Consider the following 26,996-nt stretch of genomic DNA (forward strand, 5'->3'; position numbering starts at 1 on the left):
TGACCCTTGTCCAGTGCCATTCATGGGGGAAAATGGAACATTGAGGAAGCCAGTAACTTTTCCTATGTAATCACTTGCTTATATTAACACAGTAAGTGAATAAAGGCCTTGATTATGGTTTTCAGTTTGGTTTGACTTAATTAGCCACTATGACACCTGGGAGCTAACAGGAGTTTTTTGAGTTTCTTGAATATATATATATTCATATTTTTCATCAGATTTTAGAGAATTTTAAGCCATTATTTCTCCATAGATTATTTTATCTGCTCCTTTCTTTTTCTCTTTCTGGTACTCCCATTATGTATATGTTGATGTGCTTAATGATGTCCTTCATTTCTCTGAGGTTCTATTCATTTTTCTTCATTGTTTTTTCTTAGGTTTTCAGACTGTGTAATCTCTATCAACCTATCTTCCAGTTCTCTGATTCTTCTGTCCACTCAAATTTGCTGTTGAACTACACTAGTGAATTTTCTATTGTGGTTACTGTACTTTTAACTCTAGATACTCCATTTGGTTATTTTTCAATAATTTCGATCTCTTTATTGATATTCTCTCTTTTATGGAGCATTGTCTTAGCACCTTCCTTTAATTCCTTAGACATGGTTCCCTTTAGCTTTTAAAATATATTTATAGTAGCTGCCGTGAACTGTTTATCTGCTATGTCTAACATCTTGACCCCCTTCATAGGTAATTTTATTGTCTGCTTTTGTCCCTGCTTATGGGGAACAATTTCCTGTTTCTTTGCATGTCTCAAAATTTTTTCCTGAAAACTGGTGATTTTAGATAACATTGAAGAATCTTTGGGCACTGATTCCACCCTACCTTCCAGCTTGTTTGCTTATTGCTTCTTGTTTGCTTGCTTATTTGTTTAGTTTCTTGGTTGGACTAGTTCAGTGAAGTCTTTTTTTTCCCCAGAGTGTAGCCTCTGGTGTCCTTCTTCAGAGGACGCAGAGAATGAGCTGGTCTGCCTCTATTGCTGTTACACCCAGAAGCTAGTTTCCACTAATTACTAGAATATAGCCTTATGTTTTTCACAACACCTTGGAGCATAAATTGCTCTATAGTCTGATCTGAGTAAAGTAGGGTCCTTTTGCAGGAGCAGAGTGTTGCCCATCTTAGAGGGTGCTCTCACCCCAGAAGGACTCTTCTTAGCTCCCTCTTTCCCTGATCTTTCTGCTAAACTTCTAGCTGGTCTACCAGTTTACTTGTTGCTATGAGAATTATGGAGTTGCAGTCTCTTCTCAATTGCTTACAGTCAATTTCTCCATTGTTTTCAACCATACTCTTAGGTATGAAATTCCCCACACTCTAAGTCAGTCAGTCCCCTTAGGAAGGTTTTAAGGCCTATCTCTCCTCCTAAGCAGACTGTGCAGGAGCCAGGGGTGGGGACAGAGGCCCACTTCTCCCAGAGTGACACCTCTGCGTATGAGTTTTCTCAGTGTGCTATATACCTAGAGTACAGATTCTGCCCTATGAGTGGGAGCTACATGTTCTTATGGTTCAAATGCCACCAATTCTCATTGTTCTTACCAACACTTAGTTGATTTTCTTGAATAAAATATTTCATTTGTGGTATTACCTTGGGAAATTTTCCAGAGATTTTAAATGTCTTTTAAAAATAATTTTTAATAGTTAAATGGTTAGTTTGCTAGGCATTGGGTTCACCATGCTCCTCCCATCACCATTCCATAAGTCTCAGAGTGATGTTTTTAAAAACATAAATCAGATCATGCCACTTCCCAGCTCAAAACCTTCTTATGGCTTCCAAATACTCTCAGTGTACAATCCAAACTCATTTCCATGATCTATCACTTCCCTGCCTGATCAGTCACCAGTTCTTCTCTCCATCTTACTCACTCTACTCCAGCCACATTTGCCTTTTCGTTCCTTGATCACATCCGCTCTCTCTCAACTCTAAGTCTGAAATATTGCACCCTCTGCCTGGAGAGTTCTCCACACACCTGCCCGTTCTCATCCTTCTTTTCTGAGATGTTACCTACTCTTAGAAAATGTCAGTGATCCACTTATCTAACTGAGTTCCCCCTTCATCTCGATATCATTCTTATGATCTCAATAGAACTACATTCATTTATTGCCTATCTCCCCAACTAGACATAGAAAAGACCATGTTTTGTTCACCATTAGATACTCAGAGCCTATCCTAACACTTAACAGAGCAAGCACTCACTAAAAATCTGCTGGATAAATGACTAAGAGAAAAGAGAAGGAGGGAGAGAGAGGAAAAAAAAAAGAAAAGAAAAGAAGGAAAAAGACAGTTGAATCGGTCCAGAGCTGAGATTTTTCCAAGCAGATAAAATGGAAAGAAAATGGGAAACAAGGGAAGTATGGATATTGGTAACAGCGCAATGAGGAAGAGGCGCTGTAAGAGAGGAACTGACAAAGATAAGAGATTGGTAAGAGGATAGCGAGATTGCCTCAGGTTGCAAGGATCAAGGAATTCTTCATTGAAAAAAGGTAACATTGAAGCAGGATCTTGAGGGCTAACATCAAGGAAAAGTGCATGGATCCGAGCTTCAAAAACTTGATCAGTTAACTATAATTGTCAAAGAGATAAGGAGGTTGAAAAAAACAGTGCAAAACACATAAGGGTCTATTCTTTCATGTAATTGTAGTATGGAGTCAGGTAATCCAGATTCTTTCTCTTTTCCTACTCCATCTTGAGTTTGACTATGTGACACAGGGCTCTGCAGCTCTCCCTCCCTACGTCACTAGGTTTCTCTACCATTGCAGGAGACCACGAGAGCACATGCTGTACTAGGCCCTAGGAACTGACGGATGAGCAGGTTTGGCCCCTGCATATGGCTTCCACCTCCCAAGATCTCACCATGTACACACTGGCCAGGGTACAGTCTGTGGCCACATCAAGGACCAGCACATGAGCTGAGATCTGGGGCAGAAACTCAAGACTAGTTCTGACTAGGATTACATAAGGGCTTTCTTTGTCTGTGTCTCAGTTTACCAGAATTGACATTCTCTCTACATGAGTTTTGTGGTAGGTTTTCTCCATTATTTCCAAAATATTATTTAAAATAATGACAACAAAACAAAATCAAATCACAAAATCTATCCAGCCCAGCCCACTGTTTTGTGGATTTAACCATTTGTCATGGTGTCCAATGGACACCCTCCCACCCCATCTTATTTTCTGATAAACTGGCTGGCTACATCGCCCAGTGCCAAACCTCTCTCCATTTTGCTTCTTACCTGCAGAATAAAGATCAGAAGAAATCTCAGACTCATCTTTTACAAAGTGAGGGCTCGAAGACCTGTTGAAAAAATGCCAAAGGCCCAAACCAAATTCTTCTTTCTCCCAATGGGAATAACAATTCCAAACAAAACCATATAGATCAGTGATTCTCAACCAAGGGCACTCTTTGACCCCAGGGGACATTTGGCAACCTCTGGAGACATTTTTGATTGTCACAACTGGGGTGAGTGACTACTGGCATTGAGAGGGTGGACACCTGGGATGCTGCTAAACACAGAGCAGGCTCATAACAAAGAATTTTCCATCCCAAATTGTCAGTCATGCCAAGGTTGAGAAACCCTGCCTTAGATCCTCTCTCCCTCATCTAGGGACCAGTGAGGTTGTGTGGCTCACCAAGCTCAGGAAGGTCTGATTGGAACTGGGATTTCAGAGCACTGGTCTCCTGACACCCAGCCCAGGCCTTGTTCTAGGACCCCTGTCAGCTTTGGGGTTGAAGAACTCCCTCTCCCCACCTCCTCTGCCATTCCTTCTCCTCCTCTTCTCTTTGTCAGTCTTTTCTCTTGCTACACCACCGCCTACCTGTTGGATTATCACATCCGTAGGGTTCCAAACTTTATATTTCCTTCTGCTAAAGAGCACTTCTGCCCTGAGCTGGGTATGGGTGAGCTACCTACCTCCTTCCCCCCACCTGCCTTGTATCACTGGCCCCACCCCGTTTCCAGACCCTCCAATAGCAGTGCTGCACTTTGCTCATCCCAGAGATTTGCATTACATTAAGGGAAAAAACTTCCCAGGACAACTCTTTCTGAGACTTGTAACAAGGAAACCAAGCAGCCCTTTGTTTTGGTCAGGGAAGGAGGAAAGGGAGAGAAGAAGAGCAGGAGGGAACAAGAGGAGGCCGTGGAGGAGAAGGGGGAGTGATAAAGATCAGGCAATGGGTGAGGGGAAGAGATTAAGAGCTGGTAAGAGAGATGGATGGGGGCAGGTGCGGGGAGAGAAAAGTGTTGATGCTTTCTGTCTCCTACCCATCCATCAGCCCTTCCTAGAGGGGGAAATCAGTAATCCTCCCTCTTGTTCTTTCCCCAAATGTTCTGAATTTAGAAAAGAAATAGCAAAACCCTGACAAATGCATATTGTTTTCCAACTATAAATGCCGCATCCGCTTCCGCCCCCTCACAGATGTCTCCTGCCTCTTCCTGGCCGCCCCAAGTAGCGGTACACAGCACCGGCCCTAGCAGCCGGCCTGGGCACTGTGCCACCCGCCACTGGCAGCGCCCAGTGTGGGCACAGATGGAGCGAATGAAATGAACTGTTTGCTCGCCACTTGAGGTCATTTGGTTTCCTAAGAAGCCAAGATTCTGAGCAACTTCTTGCAGGAAAAATATTTCTGACTCAAAACTTCCCCCTAACAACTCATTTGCTCAGAAAGTAATTGTGAACTCACATTCCTCCAGGGTGTTCCTGTTTGACAGTACTTTCTCCCTCCTCCCCTTGTGGCACCAAGATGGAGCAGGGTAGATATTACCATCTCCATTGTACAGATGAGGAAACTGAGGCTCAGAGAAGGAAGGGGACTCACTCAAGGTCCCGCACCAGTAGGGAGAGAACCAAGACTAGGGGTGGGGCAGGTACAACTTAAGACACTACAGCAGCCCCAGAGACTCTGGAGTAAAGTTCTAATTCAGTTGCTCACTTGCTGCTGATGTGTTTCTCTCTAAACAGAAGAAACGCATCCGGTGGCTCCTGACCCCACATGAGGGACATCATACAACCCTCTCTGCTAATAGCAGCCCTCATTTGCACAGTGCTTCACATACACCAAGCATGGTTCTAAATACTTTCGTATGTATTAAAATCTTCATACTTCTCAGAGCAACCCTATGAAATAGGCATTATAATCATCATCTGTTTTTAAAGATTAAGGGAACCAAGTCCTAAAGAGGTTAAGTAACTTGTCCAAGGTCAGACAGCTATTAGGTGGTGGGGCTGGTTTTCACACCCAGACTTTCTGGTTCTAGGGTCTGTGGATGGCACCACTCGGCCACACTGCCTCTTGAACTGTCCACTGGCCAGGACACTGACCTGGGAGTCCAAAACTTGGGTTAAGGGCCTCAGTTTGTGCTTGCTCTCTGAATATCTGGTCAAGTTGTTCAAACTTTCTGCATCCTCTTTGGTGAACAGAATCTCTAGAGAAGCTCTCAGGAAACTTACAGAGATGAAATCTATGATTTTACATCTGCAAAAAAATTAAGGCAGCACCTCAGCTTTTTATCTGGTGGGATGCCCTCTCTCATATCCCTGGAAGAGTCCTGGGACAGGAGAGGAGGACCCTTGTTCCTTTTTAGTTTGTGGCTCATTCACTGGGAACATAAAAAGCATCAAAGCAATCAACCATTCAATCAGTACATTTATTAAGCCCCTGTGGTGTCCCTAGGCACTGAAGAATAACCATAAACAAAGTAGATGTAGTGAGTTTTGTATTGTGGTAGAGAAAATTGACAATGTACAGATGATGACCAGAATGATAAATCTTGCTGAAAAGTGTCCACTGGGAGATTTAACCCAGTCTATGGTTAAGGGAGACAAATCCAAGGAAATGAAGAAGCAAGTTGCCAACATAAGAGCCCTGCCCTGGCATAAATCACACATGGTGTTCCTCAGACCAATGAATTTCCTGCTGCTAATGTATCACAGTTCTTAGAGTGCTCCAGAAGATTTTGTACATTCAGTTTGTTTGCGATCTTCAGTCCTCTCCAGAGCATGGTTAGGAATTGGGATTGTTCTGGCCAACCAAGATGGTCAGCCATCTTGGACAACCAGCAAAAACTGGCAGAACCATCTTCCTCAAAACTCTGGAAACCAGTTCAAGGATTGCAGTAATGGCATGAGTGCCTTAAAAAAGGTAGTAACCTTTAAAAAGTGTAGAAGCTTGTGGCAACCTTGCTGGCCTCTTCCCCACCCCTGTCAAAGTGTGGAGCCAGCCTGGGCTTCCATTGTGGGTCCCTGGCCCTGTTCTGAAGGGAGCAGAGTAACCCCTATGTGCATATTGGGGTGCCTGTATATCAGTGGCATTCTATCAGGTGGGAGTCTGAAAGACTGAACCATGAAACTCATCTCTGGCTGGCCCTCCCAAAACTAGCCCTGCAGGCTAAAGCAGCTTGCAGACTGCTAAAGCAGTGTAAGAAACAAGTCAATTGCCAGCCTGCAGCAAAGAATTACCTACTTTAAGTCATACAACAAAGCACCAGAGAAGGGAAGAGAGTCTATTTCATAGAGAGGAGATAGGGTATTTGAACTCCTGCAAATGGGGGAATTCCTAAGGCCACATGTAAGCACAAGCCCAGGACAAAATTCAAGCTCAGAAAAGATGGGGAGAACCTACGCTTCACATTCTCCTTGGCCTGAACAAGATAAGAGGGCTAAACCCTGATGTAGAGCACTGACAAAGGCAGAGCCAATTTGCAAACATTGTGAAGGGGGCCCCTGTGTATATTGTGGTGCATGTATGTCAGTGCCATCCTACTGGGTGGAAGTCTGGGGGACCAAATGGAGGGGTATGTCTCAGGTTGTCCATCCCAGAATTTGAGAGCAGAGAAGCAGCTTGCAGACAACTGGGACAATGTGAAAAACAATTAACTTGAAGTGGCCTGGAGCAAAGGACTACCTGTATTAAGTCACTCAGTAAAGAACCCAGGAGGATAAGAGAGCTGTTTCAAAGGGAATAGAGGTGGGGCAATCACTTACACTCCTGGAAACTGTAAATGGGAAATTCTAAAGTCTTCTAGCCAGCACCAGCTGAGGAAAAGAAGCAAACTCCATGGCTCTACTCCGTACAGACTAAGATAAGAAAGAGAGGACCGTGCACTTCCCATTTGCCTTGGGCTGATCTTGTTAGGAGGGCTAAGCTCGGAAGGAGACTACCAGCTAAAGCAGAGCCAGTGTGCAAAGACTGCAAAATGTACTTCTTGCCCTGGCTTGTTTGTTTTGATTAATTCCTGGCATTCAAAAACTCTCTGGCATATCACTAGTTGGACACAAACTTAATGAACAGACTGCTCAAGGATAAATCCCAGAGTTTACACTTTAAAAAATTAAAATGTACAGAATGCAACAAAAGATCGCGAGATGAACAAAGAAACGGTAAATAGTGGCCCATTCACAGACAAAATAAAAATCCAGAAACCATCAACAAAGAAGCAGAATTTGGACATACTGGGTAGAAACTTTAAGAAGGAGATCAAGGAAAAAATAGAGAAAGAACTAAAAGATTTGAGGAAAACAATGACTTTAAAATATGGAATTTTCTCCAGAGCGATATTTGAGTTTAAGAATGCAATCACTGAAATGAAAAATTTCCTAGAAGTCCTCAACAGCAGATTGAAGGTGGTAGAAGAAAGAATCAACGATCTTGAAGACAAGACGACTGAAGGAGAAGAAAGAGAGAAAGGAGCAGAAGTAATATTCAAAGACATACTGGCAGAAAACTTCCTAAATTTAACAAAAGACATGAATATATGCATTCAAGAAGCCCAAGGAACTTCAGACAGGATGAACTCAAAGAAAACCACATTCAGACATATAGTAATCAAATTTTCTAATGCTAAGGACAAGGAGAGAGTTAAGAAAACTGCAAGAGAAAAACAACAAACTATGTACAAGGGGATCCATGTAAGATTAGTACATATTATCAGAAACCATGGTGGCAAGAAGGCAGTGGCACAAAAAATCTTGTCTGAAACAAAACAATTGACAACCAAAGATTTTATATCTGGCAAGATTTTCTTTTTAAAATGGAGAGGTTAAGACACCCAGATAAACAAAAGCTGAGGGAGTTCATCACCACTAGACCTGCCCTATAAGCAGTACTAAAGGGAGTTTTTCAGACTGAAAGGAAAGAATACTAGATAGAGGATCAAAACAGCTAGATAAATACAGACCTCTGATAAAGGTAACCAAATGGGTACTTTTACATGCCAGTACTGTTGTACTGTATTTTTTCTTATGTAACTCTAATTCTTACTTTTGAAGGTGCTAAAATGCAAATGCATAAAAAGTAGTGATAAATTTATGGCTTTGGAATACAAGAGAATACAATTGTATTCTCTTTGGAATACAATATAAATTGTAACAAGCACAAAAAAGGTGGGGCAGTAGTAGAATGCTCACCTGCCATGTGGGAGACTTGGGTTCAATTTTCAGCTTATGTACCACACCCCCCCCAAAATGTGGGGGAGTGGAGGGTTATAGAAACAGCGTATGTGTATGCTGTTGAAGATAAGTTCATATTAAATCAAATATGATAGTTACAGATTTAGGATGTTTAATTTTAACCCTATTATAAACACAGTGAAAAATACACGGAGGAAGAAATAATAAGGGGCTCAAAATGGTATAATGCAAAAAAATAAATACAGAAGTAGAGATTAACAGAAGAATTGAATGTCAACAAAGGTTTAAGACTTACAAAAACAAAATAAGAATATGGCAGAAGAAAGTACTGCATTATCAATAGTTACTTTAAAGGTAAATGGATTAAACTCTCCAGTCAAAAGGTCAGAGATTGACAGAATGGATAAAAAGGAATGACCCAACTATTCGCTGTTTACAAGAGACTTACCTGAAATTCAAAGATATAAGTAGGTTGAAAGTGAAAGTGAAAGTGAAGGAAAAAATGCACAATGCAAATAGTAACCAAAAGAGAGCTAGGTAGCTAAACTCTTATCAGATAAAATAGACTTCAAGCAAAAAACTGCTATGAGGGAAAAGAAGGCCATTACGTACTGATCAAGGGGTAATTCAACAAGAAGGCATAACAACTATAATATATATGCATCTAACAGCAATATTAATGATACATTAAGACAGCTAGTTTTAACAGACAGAATACTTCACCCAATAGCAGCATATTATACATTCTTCTCTAGTGGACATGGACTGTTCTTCAGGATAAACCATATGTTAATTCATAAAACGAGTCTCAATAATTTAAAAATATTGAAATCATATAATATATCTTCTCCAATGATAATGAAATGAAGCCAGAAATCAGTAGTAAAGAGAAATGGAAAATTCACAGAAATGTAGAAAGTAAACAATGTTCTCTCAACCAGTGGGTCAAAGAAGAAATCCGCAAGAGGAATTAGAAAATATCTTGAGGTAAATGAAAATGAAAACCGAATATACCAAAACTTAGGGGATGCAGCAAAGGCGGTGCTGACATCTGCTGAGGCTTATAAAGTATCAACAGTTTCTAAACAGAGAATAAGACAGACAAATTCTTACCCTGAAATGAGAACTACTTTGGGGAACCTGAATAAAATAGGGCTGCCTTGAGGTCAGTGTTGGCATGTAGTGGCATTCAGAATAAATTCAAATCTTACTCCAAAAGCTTTGAAGTGCATCAAAACTCTTTACTTGAAATTTTCTTGAAGGAGAGATGAAGAAAAGGTAACACTGGAATCACAGATCAAAACTTGCCATAAATCCTCTGAACTCATCCTTCTCTCTCCCAAAATGCCCAGTTCACAGCAGCCACTCAAATTCTTCTCTCCCTTTCTGCAAAACCCAGTCTGTCTGGTCTTCCTCCTCCTCCTACCTCTTCTCTGTTGGAAAACCTTCTCCAGTCCCATCTGTTCTCCCCCGGGTATCTGCAGGCCCTTTCTTATGCACTTCATTTTATCTTTTCTCATTTTCTCCAAGTCCACTTGTGGGTCCGCTATCCTGGTCAATGCCTCAAAAGCCAAATCCAATGATACAGGCTTCTTTCAGTCCTCTCATGTCTCCTCTTCTTCCTCTCCCTACTTAGGATTATCATTCTCTCAGCCTTCAGCCCTCAATCTCTTGTTTATTTTATGTTCTCTGCAGACTGTCCTCTAGAGGTCTAACTCAGTGGCATACCTTCAACCTGCAACTCAGGTGCTGCAATTTCTCGGGATATTAGGTAGGGACAGTGTGAATCTGGTTCACCTTTCACTTATCTCTACTGTCATCTCTTAAAACCCAACTGATCTGAAACAACACACACTGTGTCACTCATAAAAAATGCTCTGTCTTCACGGGTCTACTTCTGCCCCCAGCACCAGTGTCATCATTTGGTCAGGTTTGAAAGCTTAGAACAGATGTTCTTCATCTGGGGTCTAAGGTTGTCGGCTTATGGGTGACCTGTAGAAACTATGAAAACTCCTTGAACTTGGAGATAGTCACAAAACTGAAAGGCAAGGGCTGGCATTGGAAAAAATATTTGCCAGTTTGGTAAGCAAACACATCAAACCAAGAACTTTTACCCAGATTGCATACAGAATTCTTGCAACTCAATTACTCAGTTTAAAAATGGGCAGAATGTTTAACTGAAACTTCACAAAAGCAGATATATGAATGATCAAAAAGCATATGACATGATGCTCAACACCATGAGTCATCAGGGTAATTAAAGCCATAATGAGATACCATGATAGATCCATTCATTAGAGCAGCTAAAATAAAAAAGACTGACCATACTAAGTATAGATAAGAGCATAGAGCAACTGGAATTCTAATATAAGGCTGGTGGCATTATAAAATGGTACAGCCTTATGCTGGTTTGAAGCCATTATGTACCCCAGGAAGCCAAAACTTAGGGGATGCAGCAAAGGCAGCGCTGACATTTGCTGAGGACTTAAAAAGTATCAACAGTTGCTAAACAGAGAATAAGACAGACAAATTCTTACCCTGAAACGAGAGCTACTGACCCAATCTTGTGGGGGCAGCAGTTTCTTTTGATCCTGATTCAATACTGTAGGTTGGGAACTTTGGCTGGACTGTTCCTAGGGAGATGCAGCACGCCAGATTGTGGGTGTGACCTTTGATGAAATGGAGATGTGACTCCACCTATTCCAGGGGGGTCTTGATTAGTTTACTAGATTCTTTAAAAAGGGAAACATTTTGGAGAAACCCCAGAAATGACAGAAGCCTCAGAGCTGACAGGAACTTCAGAGCCAACAGAGCCCAGAGATGACACAGATGCTGAGACTTGGAGAACAGAGTCATAGATGCTTGGAGCCCAGCAGACATCACTCTGAGACGTTAAGCAAGTCAGAGCCTGGGGACAGTCAAGGGAGGCCAAGAGATGAAAGCCAGCCCTGGAGAAGCAAAGTGAGGAACCCCCACAGGAACAGAGACTGAAAGCAATGGAGCCCAGGAGCAAGGGACCAGCAGATGCCAGCCACGTGACTACCCAGGTGACAGAGGTATTCCTCACCCATTGGCCTCTCTTGAGTGAAGGTAACATCTTGCTGGTGCTTTAATTTGGACAGTTTCACTTCCTTAGAACTGTTAACTTGTAACTTATTAAATTTCCATTTTTAAAAGTCGCTCCAGTTCTGGTATATTGCATTCTGACAGCTTACAAACTGACACAAGCCCCTTTAGAAAATAGTTCACCATATTCCTACCTTATGACACAGCTATTCCACTCCTGAGTATTTCTCCAAAAGAAATACAAGTGCACATTCACACAAAAACTTTACATGAAGGTCTATAGTAGCTTTATTTGTAATACTCAAAAGCCAATATTAAACAATGTAAATGTTCAGCAACTATTGAACAGATTAAAATGTGGTGGTATAGCAAAACAGATAAAACATGTTTATAAAAGTTGTAAAAAAATGTTTTGGTGTATTCTTTAAAATGGAATACCACTCAGCAATAAAGATAGAACAAACTATTGGCTAGTGGTACATACAGCCAAATGGATGAATCTCAAAATCACTATGCTGAGTAAAAAAAGCCAGGCCCCCCCCAAAAAGAGGACAAAATACATTATTCTCTGTATAAAATGCTAGAAAATGAAAAGTAATTCATAGTGCTAGACAGCAGATCAGTGATTTCCTGGAGGACAGAGGTGTAGGGAAGAATGGATTGCCAAGAGGTACAAGAAAATTTGAGGGAGTGATGGAAATGCTTTGTATTTTTATTGAGATGATGGTTTCACATCTCATTTTATTGAGATGAATGCATATGTCAAAATTCATTACATTATATACTCCAAGTGTGTGTATTTATTGTATTAAATTAAACATTAAAAGTTGTAACAAAAAATTTAAGTTCTGGATAACAGTAGCTTTCTGTGCCCCAGATTAAGAGATTATCTCCATTGAGCTATAAGACTTTATTTAGAAATCCAGCCTTGATTTTGTTATTTTAAAATGGGTAGTGATTCTTAGCTCCAGTAGTGGTGGCATAGAATGAAAGAATTGAAGGACCCTTAGGAAGGATATAATCCAAACTTCTCAATTTATAAAAGAGAAACTTGACATTCAAAGAAGGAAGCGACTTGTCCAAGGTCACCCAACTCCACTGGGGTTTAAACTCAGTGACCTGACTCCATCGCTGGTCTGAAGGTTCCCAGAGTGGCTCCCAGATGGTCAGCCATCGTCATGAGCTAAGGTCGCACACCCAGACCCAAGCACTGTCAGTCACAGAGAGCCCCGGGCAGGGAATGAAGTGTGCGCTCTTTCTTGCCAAGTGCTGGCACCACTGGCCACCACATTGCAGTGACTGGTCATAAAGCTGAACGTCGGCTCTGCAGACACAGACTCAATGAGCAGGAAGACCAGTGCTTCCCAGACCATCTTTGGGGAAGGAACAGTGCCTTTTCCTAAAACTTCTAACTTATGAAAAACCAGTGTTTTCATAACACATAATAAAAATGAATTATTTAAAAGGAAATAAAAACTGAAGCCATGGAATGCAAACCCAGACTTTTATTATCAGGCTCAACTGACATAAAATCACTCTGTTAAATTGCTACACAGGTTTCCAAACATTTGCTCTCCATTTCTGTACCTACCTCTTCATGGACTAGTAGCAAGCAGTCTGCAGACCAGCAATGGTCTGTGTTGCACACTTTGAGAGGTATTTCCCTAAAAGATCCAAACTTTAGTCATCAAGAAATAAGGGCCTATTAGCTGCTGAGCTCAGGTTTTACATAGGAGGAATGCATTAAAGTATGCATTGGATTGGAATGAAGTCCTTGGTTTGACTCATGAGTCATCATTTGAATTGAAACTGTACAGACTTATGTATTATTCATTGTCTGTAGCAGTATAAACTCACAAAGCTCCTAAGTGCCCAGGGGCCCCAGAATAGCTTAATTAGACACCATTGCTCCTCAATGTAAAGTGCCTGCTTAATTTGGAATTCTGCATTTTTATGCCAGAGCAGGCCCAGTAAGAGGCATTTCTATCTTTAGTCCCTGGCTTATGTCTCCTGCTTGTGTGTATGAATGGGTAGCACCTCCCTGCTGAGCATCCTGCCAGAGTGCTGTCCCCAGATCACCCAGGGGCTCAGATGCTGTGAGCAGCTGCCCAGCACAGAGAGGGGAAAGACAGCTGACCTCTGGGCTTGCAGAGCCAAGTCTCAGTGTCACCTACTGACGAGCAAAGACTGGCACATAGTAAACAACCAGAAGAACTAAAATGACCGTCACAGACAAAACTGAACTACAAGAACTGGGCATGAAGAAGGACCTTCAGGGTTGCCGTATTCCTTCCCTGGATCCCCATTCCTGGCCCAGATTGAATCCCCTTGAAATACTCAACATCAATCTCATTGTCCAACTTGAACACCCCAGATGACAGGGAGCTCACCACCTGTCTTGTCTTTGCACTACTTTGGCCAATTGAACAAAGTCCTTGTGCTGAGCTTCATCAGCCTACCTGCAGATCCCACACACTCACCAGCTGCTGGTCCTGGGGACCATGAAGTGGTGTGAATGTTTGAAGACAACTCTTGTCTTCACTAACCATCCCAGCATTTTCAGTTATTTCACCTACTTATAATTTTACACCTGCTGCCATCCTGGCATCCTTGCTCTGAACATGGCCCAGTGCCAGATGGTTTCCCAGCATGGGACACACTGAGGTGAACGCGGTGGTCCAGGCCTGGTCTAGCCTGTGGGCTCCAGAGCAGAACCATCACCCTTCACCTAAAGACTGGGCTTCTGACAGTGCCCCTAAAGACCCACGCCCTTTAAAAAAAATTCCTGCGAGCTTCCTGTGCAATGGAAGCCTATGTTGTTTTGTGGATTTGCTTCTGAACCCTTCCCCATCCTACCCTTGTGTGGTTATCTTTAGGGATTCCAAGGCTGGATCCTACACCAGACTTTCTTCAACCCTGGAACACATGAAACTTATTTCTAGAGGCCCTCATTCCTCTTCTAACACCACCAGCACCTCCGCTGAATTCCTGAGACTTCTTGGTGCCTCTGTTCCTTCTTATTGATACCCATTCCACAGACATTTCATCCCTAATCAGGTAGAAGTTTTCAGGAGGACTTGCATACCCTCAGGAATCAAAATCTTAAGCCACCACCTTCTCCTTCCCTTCCTTTCCCTTCTCTTCCCTTTCCTTCTCTTCACTTCCCTTCCCTTCCTTTCTGTGCTAGTCAGAGTTCTCTAGAGAAACAGAACCAACAGGAGATATCTGTAAATATGAAATTTATAAAGGTGCCTCAGGCAATCGTGGGAATGGAAGAGTCCAAAACCCGCAGGGCAGGCTGTGAAGCTGGTGGCTCCAATGAAGGGTCTGGATGAACCCTCCTGTGGGAGAGGTTCGCAGTGAAAAAGTCTCTCTTTTTCCTCAAATGTCTTCAACTGATTGGATTATCTCGTTGTGGGAGGCATGCCTTAGTTGATCACAGATGTAATCGCTACAGATGCAATCAGCTTACTGATGATTTACTACACCAACCTCCATATCAACCAGCCATGAAATATCCTTGCAGAAGAGGTCGGGCCAGTGCTTGTCTGACCAGACAACTGGGCGTCATCACCTGGCCAAGCTGACACCAGAACCTGACAGTCACAGCTTCCCTTCCCTGACAATTCATTCTTAAAACCATTACGTGGGGTAGAGCAAAGGAGGCGGCCTCAGTTGGAGGAAGCCATACTGTCCTAGATCTGGGAATTAGAGCCTGAGAGAGGCAGCCCGGGCAGGGTGAGGAGGACATCCTCGGGGAAGAACGGCTGGCATGGGGGCTTGGAGGCCAGAAGGGAGAGGAAAGTGCCCAGGCAGGGATAACAGTAAAGAGCTGGAGTCAGAGTCTGAATGGGTCTCGGCAGTAGGATGAGCTGATATGGGAAATCAGAGTTCTAGCAAGACGTCCCTGTAGGGAGGCTTGGAATTGAGGAACATTCTACAAAGTAACTAACCTGTACTCTTCAAAAATATCAAGGTCATGGAAATTAAGGAAAGGTGGAGTAATTGTTCCAGACTGAAGAAGACTAAAGAGAAGTGACAACTTAAGGCAACGTGTCATTCAGAATGGATCTTTTTTCTATAAAAGACGCTATTGAGCCAGTTAGTGAAATTTGAATTGACTATGAGGATTGGATGAGAACAGCTGAATATTAATCTCCTAATTTTGATGGTCGTGTTATGGTTGTGTAGGACAATGTAGAAAAAAATCTTAAGCTAAAGAGAATTCCAAACTGGTGGACCAGTGAGAGATTACCTGCTCTATTTATTTATGAAGTGGGAACACTAAATCCCAGAGAGGTCTCCTTTCAGATATTACTCTTGGATCTAGTCCAATCCCTCATTTTACAGGATAAGAAACTGAGGTCCAGGGTAGGGAGGACGCTTGTTCCAAAGTGAGTTGGACAAGCTTCAGGCATCAGAAAATCAGGACAAATTTGGAGAGCTTCTTAGTCCTCTGAAATTGAGCTCTGTAAGTGTCTCCTCTGTCCAGGTGTGCAGAAAGTTCCCTAGATGTTGACTTTAAATCATTCATCTTACAAAAGAAGCCCCCTGCCCCTTGCTCTGGATTTTAATTTTCTGCCAGCCAAAGTGGCATAATATAGAGGTAAGCTGCTCTGCCTGTAGAAACTTCTCTGGCTGCTGGGATTTTCCATTCTCTTGGTCACTGACAGTCTGTGAGTCAGGTGTCCTGGGGCCTCGCCCTTCCTTATGCTAGTCAGGGGCAACCAGCTGGCACTTTGGGCGCAGAGAGCTGCTGGCAATTCTGAGTAGGCAGAGGGCATCCAGGACCTCAGAGAAGTCCACAGGCCCATGGACAAAGGAGGTGACATTTGTCTGATAGAGACCAAAGGAGGATTTTCACAGATCCCCCTTGCCCACAGTATAATGTCACCTTTCCCCAACCTTATCTGTAGGACGGCCTCTCCATTTGGTACTAATCAAAGACAGCAAACAGAATGCTCAGCTTGGAGACAAAAGTTTCAGCACTTCCACTCAGGAGCTTTGATCTTGGGCAAGGCATTTAACGTTACTGAGGTTAACCTGTTCCTTATGTAAAGGTGGGATTAGTAATTCCTGCTTTTAATTTTTGAGAATTGATAGAAGCTATAAAACAGAATAGAAATGTGAGGGATTGCTGTCAATAATATTAATATTATAGTAACCTTAATAAGGAAATATTTATTTACTGAGCTTCAATTTCAGTGAGAAAAAAGTAAACAAAATCCTCTCCAGGATTTGCAATCCAGGTTGGAATATGGGATTTACACACATGAAGCTGTGTACAAGATGACACACAATGAAATACAATTACCCAAAACAGAAATGAAGTGTTTAGAGAGGACAAAAATCACTGGTGTGTATGTGGTGTTGTTTATTCATTCATCAAACATCATATTTGAGACCTTTATATATTCTGGACATGAAAATACATCAGTGAACAAAACTGTACGTCCTTAGAATGTTTATAGTGGAGGACAGACAATAAACAAATAGATGCTACTGGTGGGAGACAGTACACTGGAGATTAGGAAAAAAGGGAAAGAAGGTGAGAAGGCTGGATGCATGGAGGAGTTGGCAACTTTAGAGAGGGTAGGAAGTGAGCACAGAGCTATGTCACTGAGTGGGAAAAGAGCATTTACAAAATAGAGCGTCACAGAGATTTGCAGAATAAGTAGGGTCTGGTTAGGTAGCTGGGGAGGGATTTTCAGGTAGGGTAAACGCAGTTTATGTGAGATTGGACCCAGTGGGTGCAATTCCAGAACATAGCCACCAGGTGGCGGAGTGACTTCACACAGAAGGTCTTTCAGGTACCTGGGAAGATAGTTCTTTCTTCCTGTAAGTGAGGCATACCTGGGAAGGCAGCAAACAGACATGGCCTCGGAACAGCAAGAGGAAGCAGAGGTTTCTTGCCTGGCAACTGGCTGGAGCTGTCCAGGAGCCAGTGGACTCCCCCACCCTCCCAATGGTTGCCATTCCCGACTGGCCCTCACAGGTGGGGTTTGGGGCCCCCACTGAAGCCGATAGAAACTCCTGAGAGAGCCTGATGCCACAATGGGGCTGACAAGGAGCTTTCCTTGCTCTGGGGCTGGGGACTTTTGGGGGCCCTTCCCTCTACCCTAGGGACCCGGATTCCCGCCCTACAGCTCACCCTCGTGCTAATGCCTCAAAGCAAGCACAAGGAGGCTGCCATCGAAGGTGAAAAGTCCAGGCTTTGGCCAAGCAGAGTGGAGCCCAGCAGTCTGACCCCTGCTCCAGACAGCCCTCCTGGTTATATGTTCATTCAAAGACTTTTTATTAAACACCTACTATGTGCCAGGCCCTATGCTGGGAATTCGGCGGTCAATGAGACTGTCCTCTTGTCACAGAGCCCATCCTCTAGAGCAGGATCAGCTAACTACCGCCCACAGGCTAGATCCAGCCCACTGCCTGTTTTTGAAATAAAGTTTTACTGGAGCATAGTCATGCGCATTCATTTAACTATTGCTATAAAGTATTGCTATATGGACAGAGTTGAGTAGTTGCGAGAGAGACTGAAAAAGTATTTACTATCTGGCCTTTTATGGAACACTGCTGACCCCTGGTTAAAGGAAGACAGGAAAGTAAACAGATAAGCACTGACCATAATGTTAAGTAAACTAAAGTGGCTGCCTGCACTGAGCATTGCCAGGAGGGACGCCTTTCTGAGAAAGTGTTTTCCAGAAGACAAAAGCAATTAACCTGAGGGCTTTCCCAGAAAATAGAACAATGGAATGCACCCTATGGAATTTCAGATAAGCCGCACCTGATGATAAGCCTGCTTGGGTCCAGGAGAGATAGCTTATCAGAATGGACAATCTGCATCATACCAGTCAACATATATGTGCTCCCCGCTTTGTAAACCAAAGCGTGTAAACCCCACGTAAAATGGAAACAACATCAGCCAATCAGAACATTTCCTCACTTGCTTCTATGTTTGCCCTATATAAGCTCCCCCTTTCCACCCTCTCGGTGGAGCTCCTTTCCGCTTGTGGTTTGGATGCTGCCCAATGCATGCATTGGAAACCGCTCAAACTCGCATAATTAATATCTTGTCCAGTATATATTTTTAACAATAATAAGTGCTATGATGGAGGTGAGGGGTTGAGAGCAATGAGGCCAGAGGGTGGGGCGGGTGTAGGTGAGCCTATCATTTAGGACCCTGAAAGGTACATGGAGCAGCCCTAGGGAGCCAGTGGGGGGGGGGGGGGGGCAGGGAGGGTTGAGCAGGAGTCACATGATCACTTCCTTATAACTGTTGTTTGGAAGGTGGGTGAGGAGAGAAGGGAACAGTAGGATCATACACAGAGCACAGTTAAGAGACCATAGCAACAGTCTAGGAGGGAGAGGAGAGGGAGGGAAAAGAGAGAACAATAGAGAGGAAAAAGAATGCTGGGGGCAAGAAAGTGCAAAGGCACAGCCAGCTGCCCCTTCCATTGTGATTTCTCTAAACTGCAGTTTTCTCACCTGCAAGACGGAGGTAATGAGCCCTTCCCAGTTTAACTCTGTCTTGCTGCTGTGAGAGATGCATAGGGAAGCACTTGCAAAGCTATAGGCATTTTAGATATCTAGAGGATCATCATTATCCCATAAAGAGTCAATATTGTCTCACTATGGCAAAACCCTGCCATAACTCTGTGAGCAGCGTTATGAGAAATTCAAGCTCCCAAAATGCAAGTTCATGTTATAGCAAAGCGCATGAAGTGAGTGGCTTGAGCTGGGCAGTTAGCAGGCAGAGAGATCTCTGGGAGGCTGCACGCTACAGCTCTGTCCCAGTCCCTGGCTCTGGTTTGGTGCCACCTGGTGGCTGCTCTCTGCTCTGGCTTAATATCAAGGATAATTCTGGGATTTCCCAAGTAGATGCAGATTCCCAGTTGGCACGATTTTGAAGGCCTTATTGGAGAAAACTGGGGTGCTTTTATCTTCTATCTTTAACTTTTATCTTTGAACTTCTATCTCCCTACTTCCTGAGTCATGTTACCTGCAGCTTCCCCACCCAGATTTGCATTCTTCTTCCTGCCAGCTGCCCATAAGAATATTTCATGCCAGCTGTGTTAGATCCAAATTCCTGTTACTCCAGGATATGTTATCTCAGATTTCTACTGTATTAACCTCTTCTGAAGAAAGATCCTGTATCTATCACATGACCCTCTTCCCAAAAAGACATGGTTTGTGCAAATGGGTACACATGCATTTGTGTGTTTGTGGGAGAATGGGGGTTGCAGAAGAAATGTTGGCTCTGTTTTCCTGTCTTCTTTTACATTCAGATGACTTGTAATCAACAATCCCGATTCCTCCTACTTAAACTTTTTCCTGCCCCATCTGCCAAAATGGGCCCAGCCTCCCTCCTGCACCACCTTGAACTTTTATACTGCTACCATCTTCCTTCCACTGCCCTGTGATTTCAGATCATGTTCACAGAGTCCTGAAAGTGGGGCCTCTGAGCCCTAGCCCAACTCTCCTCTCCTTGGTCTCCAAGGGCACTCGAAGGATATCCTTTAAAAGCAGTCTGTGCTCAACTAGTCACAAAGGTCACGCTTCAGAGCTGAAGGTCAGAAGGTAGAGGAAGCAATCCAGCACACTGGACTTCTTAGCAATCTTGTTCTCATTTGCCTTCTTTACTCACAAGACAATGACCTCAGGAGGTACAAACACCCTTGGCTTGAAAATGCACCCATTCACTCACACCTTCATTCATTTATTATGTTATTGTATCAGAGTAAGAGTTACATGCCTTTCTACTTGCTGGGAAATGCAGGGACAAAAAGTACCCTGTGCACAGCTGCCTGTCATGCTGGAGGGGCTCAGAATCCAGTAGGGGAAGCAGAATCGCTGACAGCAGGACCACAGGCAGAAGGTGGCAGTGCAGTGATGCCAGTGTCACAGTGGAGGCTTGAACCGAGAGCCAGAGCATTGCAGAGGATGGAGAAGATGCTTCCTTCATGACTATGTGGTTGTCTGAATCAACTTGTTCAAAGCAGGAGAACTTCACAGAGGGGCTTCACTTCCCAGGGCTGACAGGTGATAGACGCTGACGTGCACGGTCAACAGTGACGGAAGGACTCATCACCCTGCCTTGGCCTGGAGGACGCTCTGTGACCAGGGGGAAGTTCCCACCCCAAAGAAATTGCACTAATGATTGGTCCTGTGTGGAGTCCCCATACTAACCTCACTATAAAGCACTTCTAGCTTTCCTTTGCTTTGGAAACCCACTGGTCTATTTGATGGCAGCCAACAAGCTACTTCCCAAAACAGAACCTTTGCAAAATCCCTGCCTTCAAATGTTCCTGCCCAGACAGACAGTTACATGACAGAACGATTGCATATTTGGATGATAGAAATATGGAGTGTCTGAGTGATGGGAAGTATGGAGTGACTGAGTGGTGAGAAGCACTGCAGAAAATGGCTAGAGATCACTGAGGGAAAGGGCTCATTTTTCTGCTTTGCTTCAATAAACATTAATGTGAATTGTGCAAATGGGGAATATCTTCACGTGCCAGAAGAAAAGGTTTGGGGAGCTACTGTTTTTGAAGAAGCTCCTCATGTCCATCAGGGATTATTTGATTTAAACCAGAGAGCTCATTTCTAAGTTACCGATGCCTCAAGGTTGGAATGTCTGGGAAAGCCCCCTTTCTTTGAGACAGTGAAATCATGGGAGTATTGATAACTGCAAAGCTGGGAGATGGTGGAGGGGCTCCAGGAAAACACCCTCCTACTCTCATCTACTGAGCATTCAGTTGAAAGAGCAAAGATATTTTCCCAATTTACATGAAATGAACTCAGGAAACCACCAAATGAAGGTCACATGGATCCCATGCCTTACATCTGCAAAATCTGTGTTTTTCTTTTTCTGCTGTACGAGTCATTTTTTTTTCAGGAAGAAAACACGTCCCTAAGGCAGTCTGGAGTTCAAAACTTTTGAGGACTTCTTCTGTGCAGATGAACAGAAAATAAATAAAGTCTCCTCATTTAGGTAATGTCCATGTTTTGTGATAAAAGTAGCCTTAAGTTATTGCTAAAGGGTTCCTTTTGCCTTCCTAATCATGACAATTCAGCCAATTACTAGCAAAAGGAATAAGGTGCACTGACGAGAAAAATTAGGCCTCTTCATGATTATGACTTGATTGGTTATATTTCATGGCAAGAGATGGGGGCAGGATTCTGCCTTAATGAACCCTTGGATAATAATTAGCATAAATAGTAGTTATTGAACACAGTACAAGCACTATAAGAAAACCTCATTTAATCCTCACTGTGGCCCAATGAAGTGGGCACCAGCATTTATACCCATTTGACAAATGAAGAAACTGAGACACAAAGGGATTTGAATAACCTGTCCAAGGTCACAGAGCAGTCAGTGGTGGACTTTTTGCCTTCAGTTTCACATCCATAAAATTGCTGAGAAACACCCAGGAAAATGCAAGCCCTACATAACTCCCCAAACTTTGGTCCCAAGTTGTATGTGGCCTCCTACCTTAGGGACTGGGCTCTGAAGGCCTCTTTTGCCCTTGCTCCATGGTCCATGGTCTTTCCTCTTAGGGCTACCTGCTAGGCCTTCAGATACTCCAACTGAGGTGGTCACATTTCCTATAGTTAACATATGTTGCTGTATCATCAGGAAAAGAAAACAGCAATATTTTAAAAGAAGAATCCAAGCTAGAGATGAGTTCTAATTAACCTAATCCCCTTGCTCTTTCCCCTAAGATTTTCACCCCTGCCTACACTGACTAAATGGCTTTTCTTTCAGAAACCTTCAGTGGGCTAGGTATTGGGAAATGGAGCAGTAGAGCCAAAGGAAATTGCCATTGCTTTGTGGAGCTTGCATAGACTATGGAAGAATCAGACGTCTATGAAATAATCACCCAAATACATGCACAGTTGCAGTTGTGATAAACATGATGCTGTGATGCTGGAGAGAGTGCTGGGATGAAAAGAGCAGATAAGAGGAGATCTGGCTCCTGTGGGATATCCTGGAAGGTTATCTGTGAAAATGACATTTAAACTGAGATGTGAAGGGCAGCCCAATAAAGAGAGCAATGAAGCGAAGAACATTCCAAGCAACGGAATGTGAGAAGATGTCATAGCAAGAAGAAACATGTCAAGTCTAAGGCACTGAAAGACAGAGTGGCTGGAGCAGAGAGGAGACGAGGGCATCCAGGAGTTGCGGGCGGTACAGTTGGAGAGCTGGGCAAGGCGGATAATGCAGGGCCTAGGAGGCTATGATACAAAGAGTTTGACTTCCCTCTTAAGAGTTATGGGGAGCTACTGAAGAAGCTAAGCAGTGGGATGACATGATCACAATTCCATTTTGAAAAAAAGCCCTCAGAATATGTAGGGAGAAGATTTTAGGGTGGATTGAGAGTGGGGGTGTATGATTCAGTTAGGGGCCTATGATATGATCCAGGAGAGATGATGGTGGCTGGTTGTGGGCGGGGTTGGGCTGGGAGGTGGGACAGCCAGGGTGATGGGCAGAAATTAATAGGCTCAAGAGCTAGTTAGGAGGTAAAACTGAAGACACTTAGTAATGGACTGTAAGAGACTTGGTGAGGGAGAGGTAAATGAAAGAATCTAGATTTCAAATATCTGCAGTTGAATGGATGAGAGGGCTGTTCTTTGACATAGGGAGGAAGGAAAATCAGCCAGGCTGCCTCTGGTTTTCCACAGTAGCCAAGAGCAGACAGGATGTACACTGAAGCAACTGCAAGTTGACCGGTCGGCCTGTTTCACCATTCTCGGAGGGCAGCTTTATACTCTGAGTCACTCGATCAGTGCTTTAAAGAAGCAATGCTACCCACCCTGGAAAAGGCCTTGGACTATTGCAGGTTCCATCCTCAGCTTTTCAGTCTGCTTTTTTGGACATTAAAATAATCTCCTTATTCCTAACCAGCCCACCTTCCACCACATCCAGAACACCTTTTCAATAGGTAAATGGTGTATACATAGATTAAAAAATAAATACAAAGAAAAGAAGAAAAGGCAGACCCAGAGACCAGAAGAGCCTATGGTTTTGGAAAATTGCTGAGTTCTTAACACATTCTTGTGAAATTCTAAATTCATCTAAAATCCTAACACTCCAAGCTCTCTTGGGGTTGAAAAGAAAGACTGAAAATATGGGTGATTGGCATCCTTTGTGAGTTGCTGTGGGGTTCCTTGCTGAGACTTAAACTCTCAGAAGAAATGTCATATGTCCCAATGAATCCAACACCCTGGACTCACCTGTGTCCAGGAGCCGTAATGTTTCCCAAGGCCTTAGAGCTACAAGCCAGACTCCAGGGTCTTCACCAGGATTAAAGGATGAGGTCCCAGCTAACCTCAAGTTCCATGGAGCCTATTGTTCAGTGGAGCCTTGCCACAGGGTCATCTGATTCCCCAGCTCACGAAAGATAAATCTTTCTGAAGTTTTTTCCCCCCCAAATTCAAGTGCTTTTGCCCCTAAGCTTGAAAAAAATCAAGTCTTATTGCCTCCCAGAAGGCATGGCATCTGGTCAAAAAAGTCTTTTGTCTTTACCCATAAAAGGTCCTAAGCTAACACAATCTCTGCTCCTCAACATCCTGAGCTCCCTGCTCACTGACCAGAGTGTCTAAGTTCAAGGTCATTGTTCCCGCAGCTCAGCAGGTTTGACCTCTACAGGGTACCCTAGACCCAGAAAGCTACCTCTGGAGACCTTCCTCAGCCTGGTGCTCCCATCTCAGCTTTGGTCAGACCATGCCTGCAGGCTGGCATCACAGACCCCATAGCGCATCTGAATCCAGAGAAACATAAGAAGGGCCCCCAAGAGCAAATGGTTGCTACCTATCCAACTACAGGAAAATTCCCAAATGTTGGAATTTCCCTGGTGATGGAGCACCCGTGTCCAGCACAGTAAAGGGTCTGTACAATTCCAGAATGAGCTATTGTGGTTTTGGTGATTATTCCACTTTCAGGCCCAATAAGGAATCTCAACAACTTCCCAGCACTGAGTAACTGTTCAGAGAGAGTCCAGGAACCAAGAACTACCACTCCTGGGTAGTTTACCTGTCTTGATTCTGAATCTCCTGTAGGCAACCATGTCCTTAAGAAGACCCCTAACCCAAAGCAGGATCCCAGAGGCCATACAATATCCCAGAATATAGGATGTGCCCCCCACATTAACCATGGAATCAGCAGTCAGCAACAAGGGGTCCACCTGAGTCAGAGACCCTGAAGATAACTTTTTCCCTACTGGAGCTCAGTGGTCTCACCAGGATCCCAGGGCCGGGTGAAGAACCTGGTTGCAGTCTGATCAGGCCGACCCTACTGTGAAAGGCCCCTGGCAGAAGTTGGCTCCTGCTTCACTATTGTAAGAAGGTCTGGCTGGTCCTCCAAGCCCAGCATCCTGGCTGCTAGCGGAGGCCCAGAACTTTCAGTTTTGTACATCTTCTAGGACCTGATTCAAAGTATTCTCTGCACTCAGATTTGAACTGAAATCTGACAGTCCTAAAATGGTTGTAGAGAAAGGGTCACTTGCTTAGCTTAAACCCCTAGTTGGGAAATGAAACCTGAGGGCCAGGCAGGGCCATTATATAAGGGCTTGTAAAGCCCCTGTTTCCTCCTTGGTCCCTGTCTGCTCTCAACTAGTCTGGACCATTTTGTTGAGCCTCCTAGGCTAGCGTCAGCTCTGGGCTCAGTTTCCCAAACCCGTGTGCCACTCCATGGGCAGGACTAATCCTAGAATTGGTTCAGCCTCCCTGTTTGCTAAAGGTTATGAGGGGTGGGAGATGGGAGTGGATTGCCAGGTAGTTGCGGCTCAGGCCCTACGCCACCCAGCCCACCTGCACTTCACAGCCAAAAAAATGATTCCTGAGTGCCATCTATTTGTAAAGCATGGTGCCAGGTATTTCAAGGATGTAGCCTTATTTAACCCTTACAACAACTCTGGGAAGGAGGTGATATTATTCCCACTGTGGTAGGCATAATAATGGCCCCCAAAGATATGAGGTCTCAAAATCTGGATCTTGTGAATGTTACCTTCCTTGGAAAAAGGGTCTTTGTAGATATGATTAAGTTTAGGATCTTTAGATGGGAAAATTATCCTGGATTATCAGGGTGGGCCCTAAATGCAATGACATGAATCCTTTATAAGAGGGATGCAGAGGGAGATTTAACTACACACGGAGGAGAAAGTGATGTGAAGACCACGCAGAGAGAGATTTAAAGACACTGGCTTTGGAGACTGGAGTGACATGGCCACAAGCTGGAAAGGACAATGAACAGATACTCCCCTCAAGCCTCTGGAGAGAGTGAGGCCCTGCTGACACTGCAGTTGCAGCCCAGTGACACTGATTTTGGACTTTTGCCCTCCAGAACTGAGAAAGAATAAATGTATGTTGTCTCAAGCCACCAAGCCATGGGAAATTTGTTATAGCATCATGGTAGACTAATATGCCCCTTTAATGGATACTTTTATGGACATGACCTCATTTAATACCCATTCTCAGTTCACAGTTATTATCCCCATTTTTTATCCAATTATTATCCTCATGTTATAAATGAGGAAACTGAGGTCCACATTACCCCTTGATGTGACCTTCTGCAAATGTTTTGGTGCTTCACACCAACCACTCACAATAGAGCCTCCCCATCCCTTCTTGACAAACTGCCCAAATGCCAGCGTCCTACCTGGTATTTTGCAGATAGGGTCCACCCATATTACTGGCCCTTCTCTAATCAGCTGGAACTACCCCATCACCATACCGCTCCCACTTAGCCTCAGGAAGTCGATCTAGTTGCAGGAGTGATCGTTCCAGATTGGCTTGGCCCTTGGTAGTGAGCTTCTACATGGCATGAGGCATGACAAGTCCCCATTGTGGCACATACTGGCCCCACACAGAGCCAGAAGGAGAAGCCAGATGGAAGGCTGGTGTGGAATGACCTATGGGTCCCGCCTGGGGCAGCTCTGTGGTCCCAGAGCAGTGCCTAGTGATCCTACCTGTCAGGAATCTGGTTCCTTCTCCCACGGTACTGTCCCAAAGAGAATGCAGGAAGGTTCGGGGCTGGCTCTCTGTTCTCCCAGCCTGGGGCAGGGTGAGAATAGCAGCTGCTCAGAGTGCAATGTGGATGTCAGAGTGATATCAGCTTCTCAGCTGCAGCTCCTGAAAACACAGCCCCCAGCAGGCTGTCATCACCCTGCTAATTACAGAAAGTTCTTGGCAAGGAGATTGATGTCAGAGACACTGTGCAGGAGGCAGGTTGAATGTGACAGACACCCAGTGCCCACCCTTCTGCTATGCTAGGGAAGGGAAGAGAGGAAAGAGCACGTCGATAAGAGGTTGATTCATAATTATGGAATGTTTGCACTGGAGGTGTCCTTGAGATTATTTATCCAATTCGCATATTTTATGGATGAGGAAACCAAGACCCACAAAGGGAAAACATCATGGAATTTTAGGGGAGGAAGCTAGTATAAGAGAGTTAATGTCTTAAATCCCAAGACCCAATGTTCTGACCCCAGGACACTTCCATAGGCGTGCACATATTTCTCCAAGGATATTTTTT

At 43.9% G+C, this 26,996-nt stretch overlaps 1 long non-coding RNA gene across 1 annotated transcript in view; it reads right to left on the reverse strand.

The window, feature by feature from the left end:
• Positions 1-26,553, reverse strand: part of LOC143677213 (uncharacterized) — a 352,942-nt gene extending 326,389 nt beyond the window's left edge. Inside the window, exons 1-2 of the long non-coding RNA XR_013172449.1 lie at positions 26,431-26,553; positions 21,957-22,088 (exon numbers count right to left, since the gene is read on the reverse strand). This is a non-coding gene — a long non-coding RNA (uncharacterized LOC143677213). The remainder of the gene's footprint in view (positions 1-21,956; positions 22,089-26,430) is intronic.
• Between the last annotated feature and the right edge of the window lie 443 nt (positions 26,554-26,996).

The sequence above is a fragment of the Tamandua tetradactyla genome, chromosome 3 (assembly GCF_023851605.1).
Source record: "Tamandua tetradactyla isolate mTamTet1 chromosome 3, mTamTet1.pri, whole genome shotgun sequence".
NCBI lineage: Eukaryota > Metazoa > Chordata > Mammalia > Pilosa > Myrmecophagidae > Tamandua > Tamandua tetradactyla.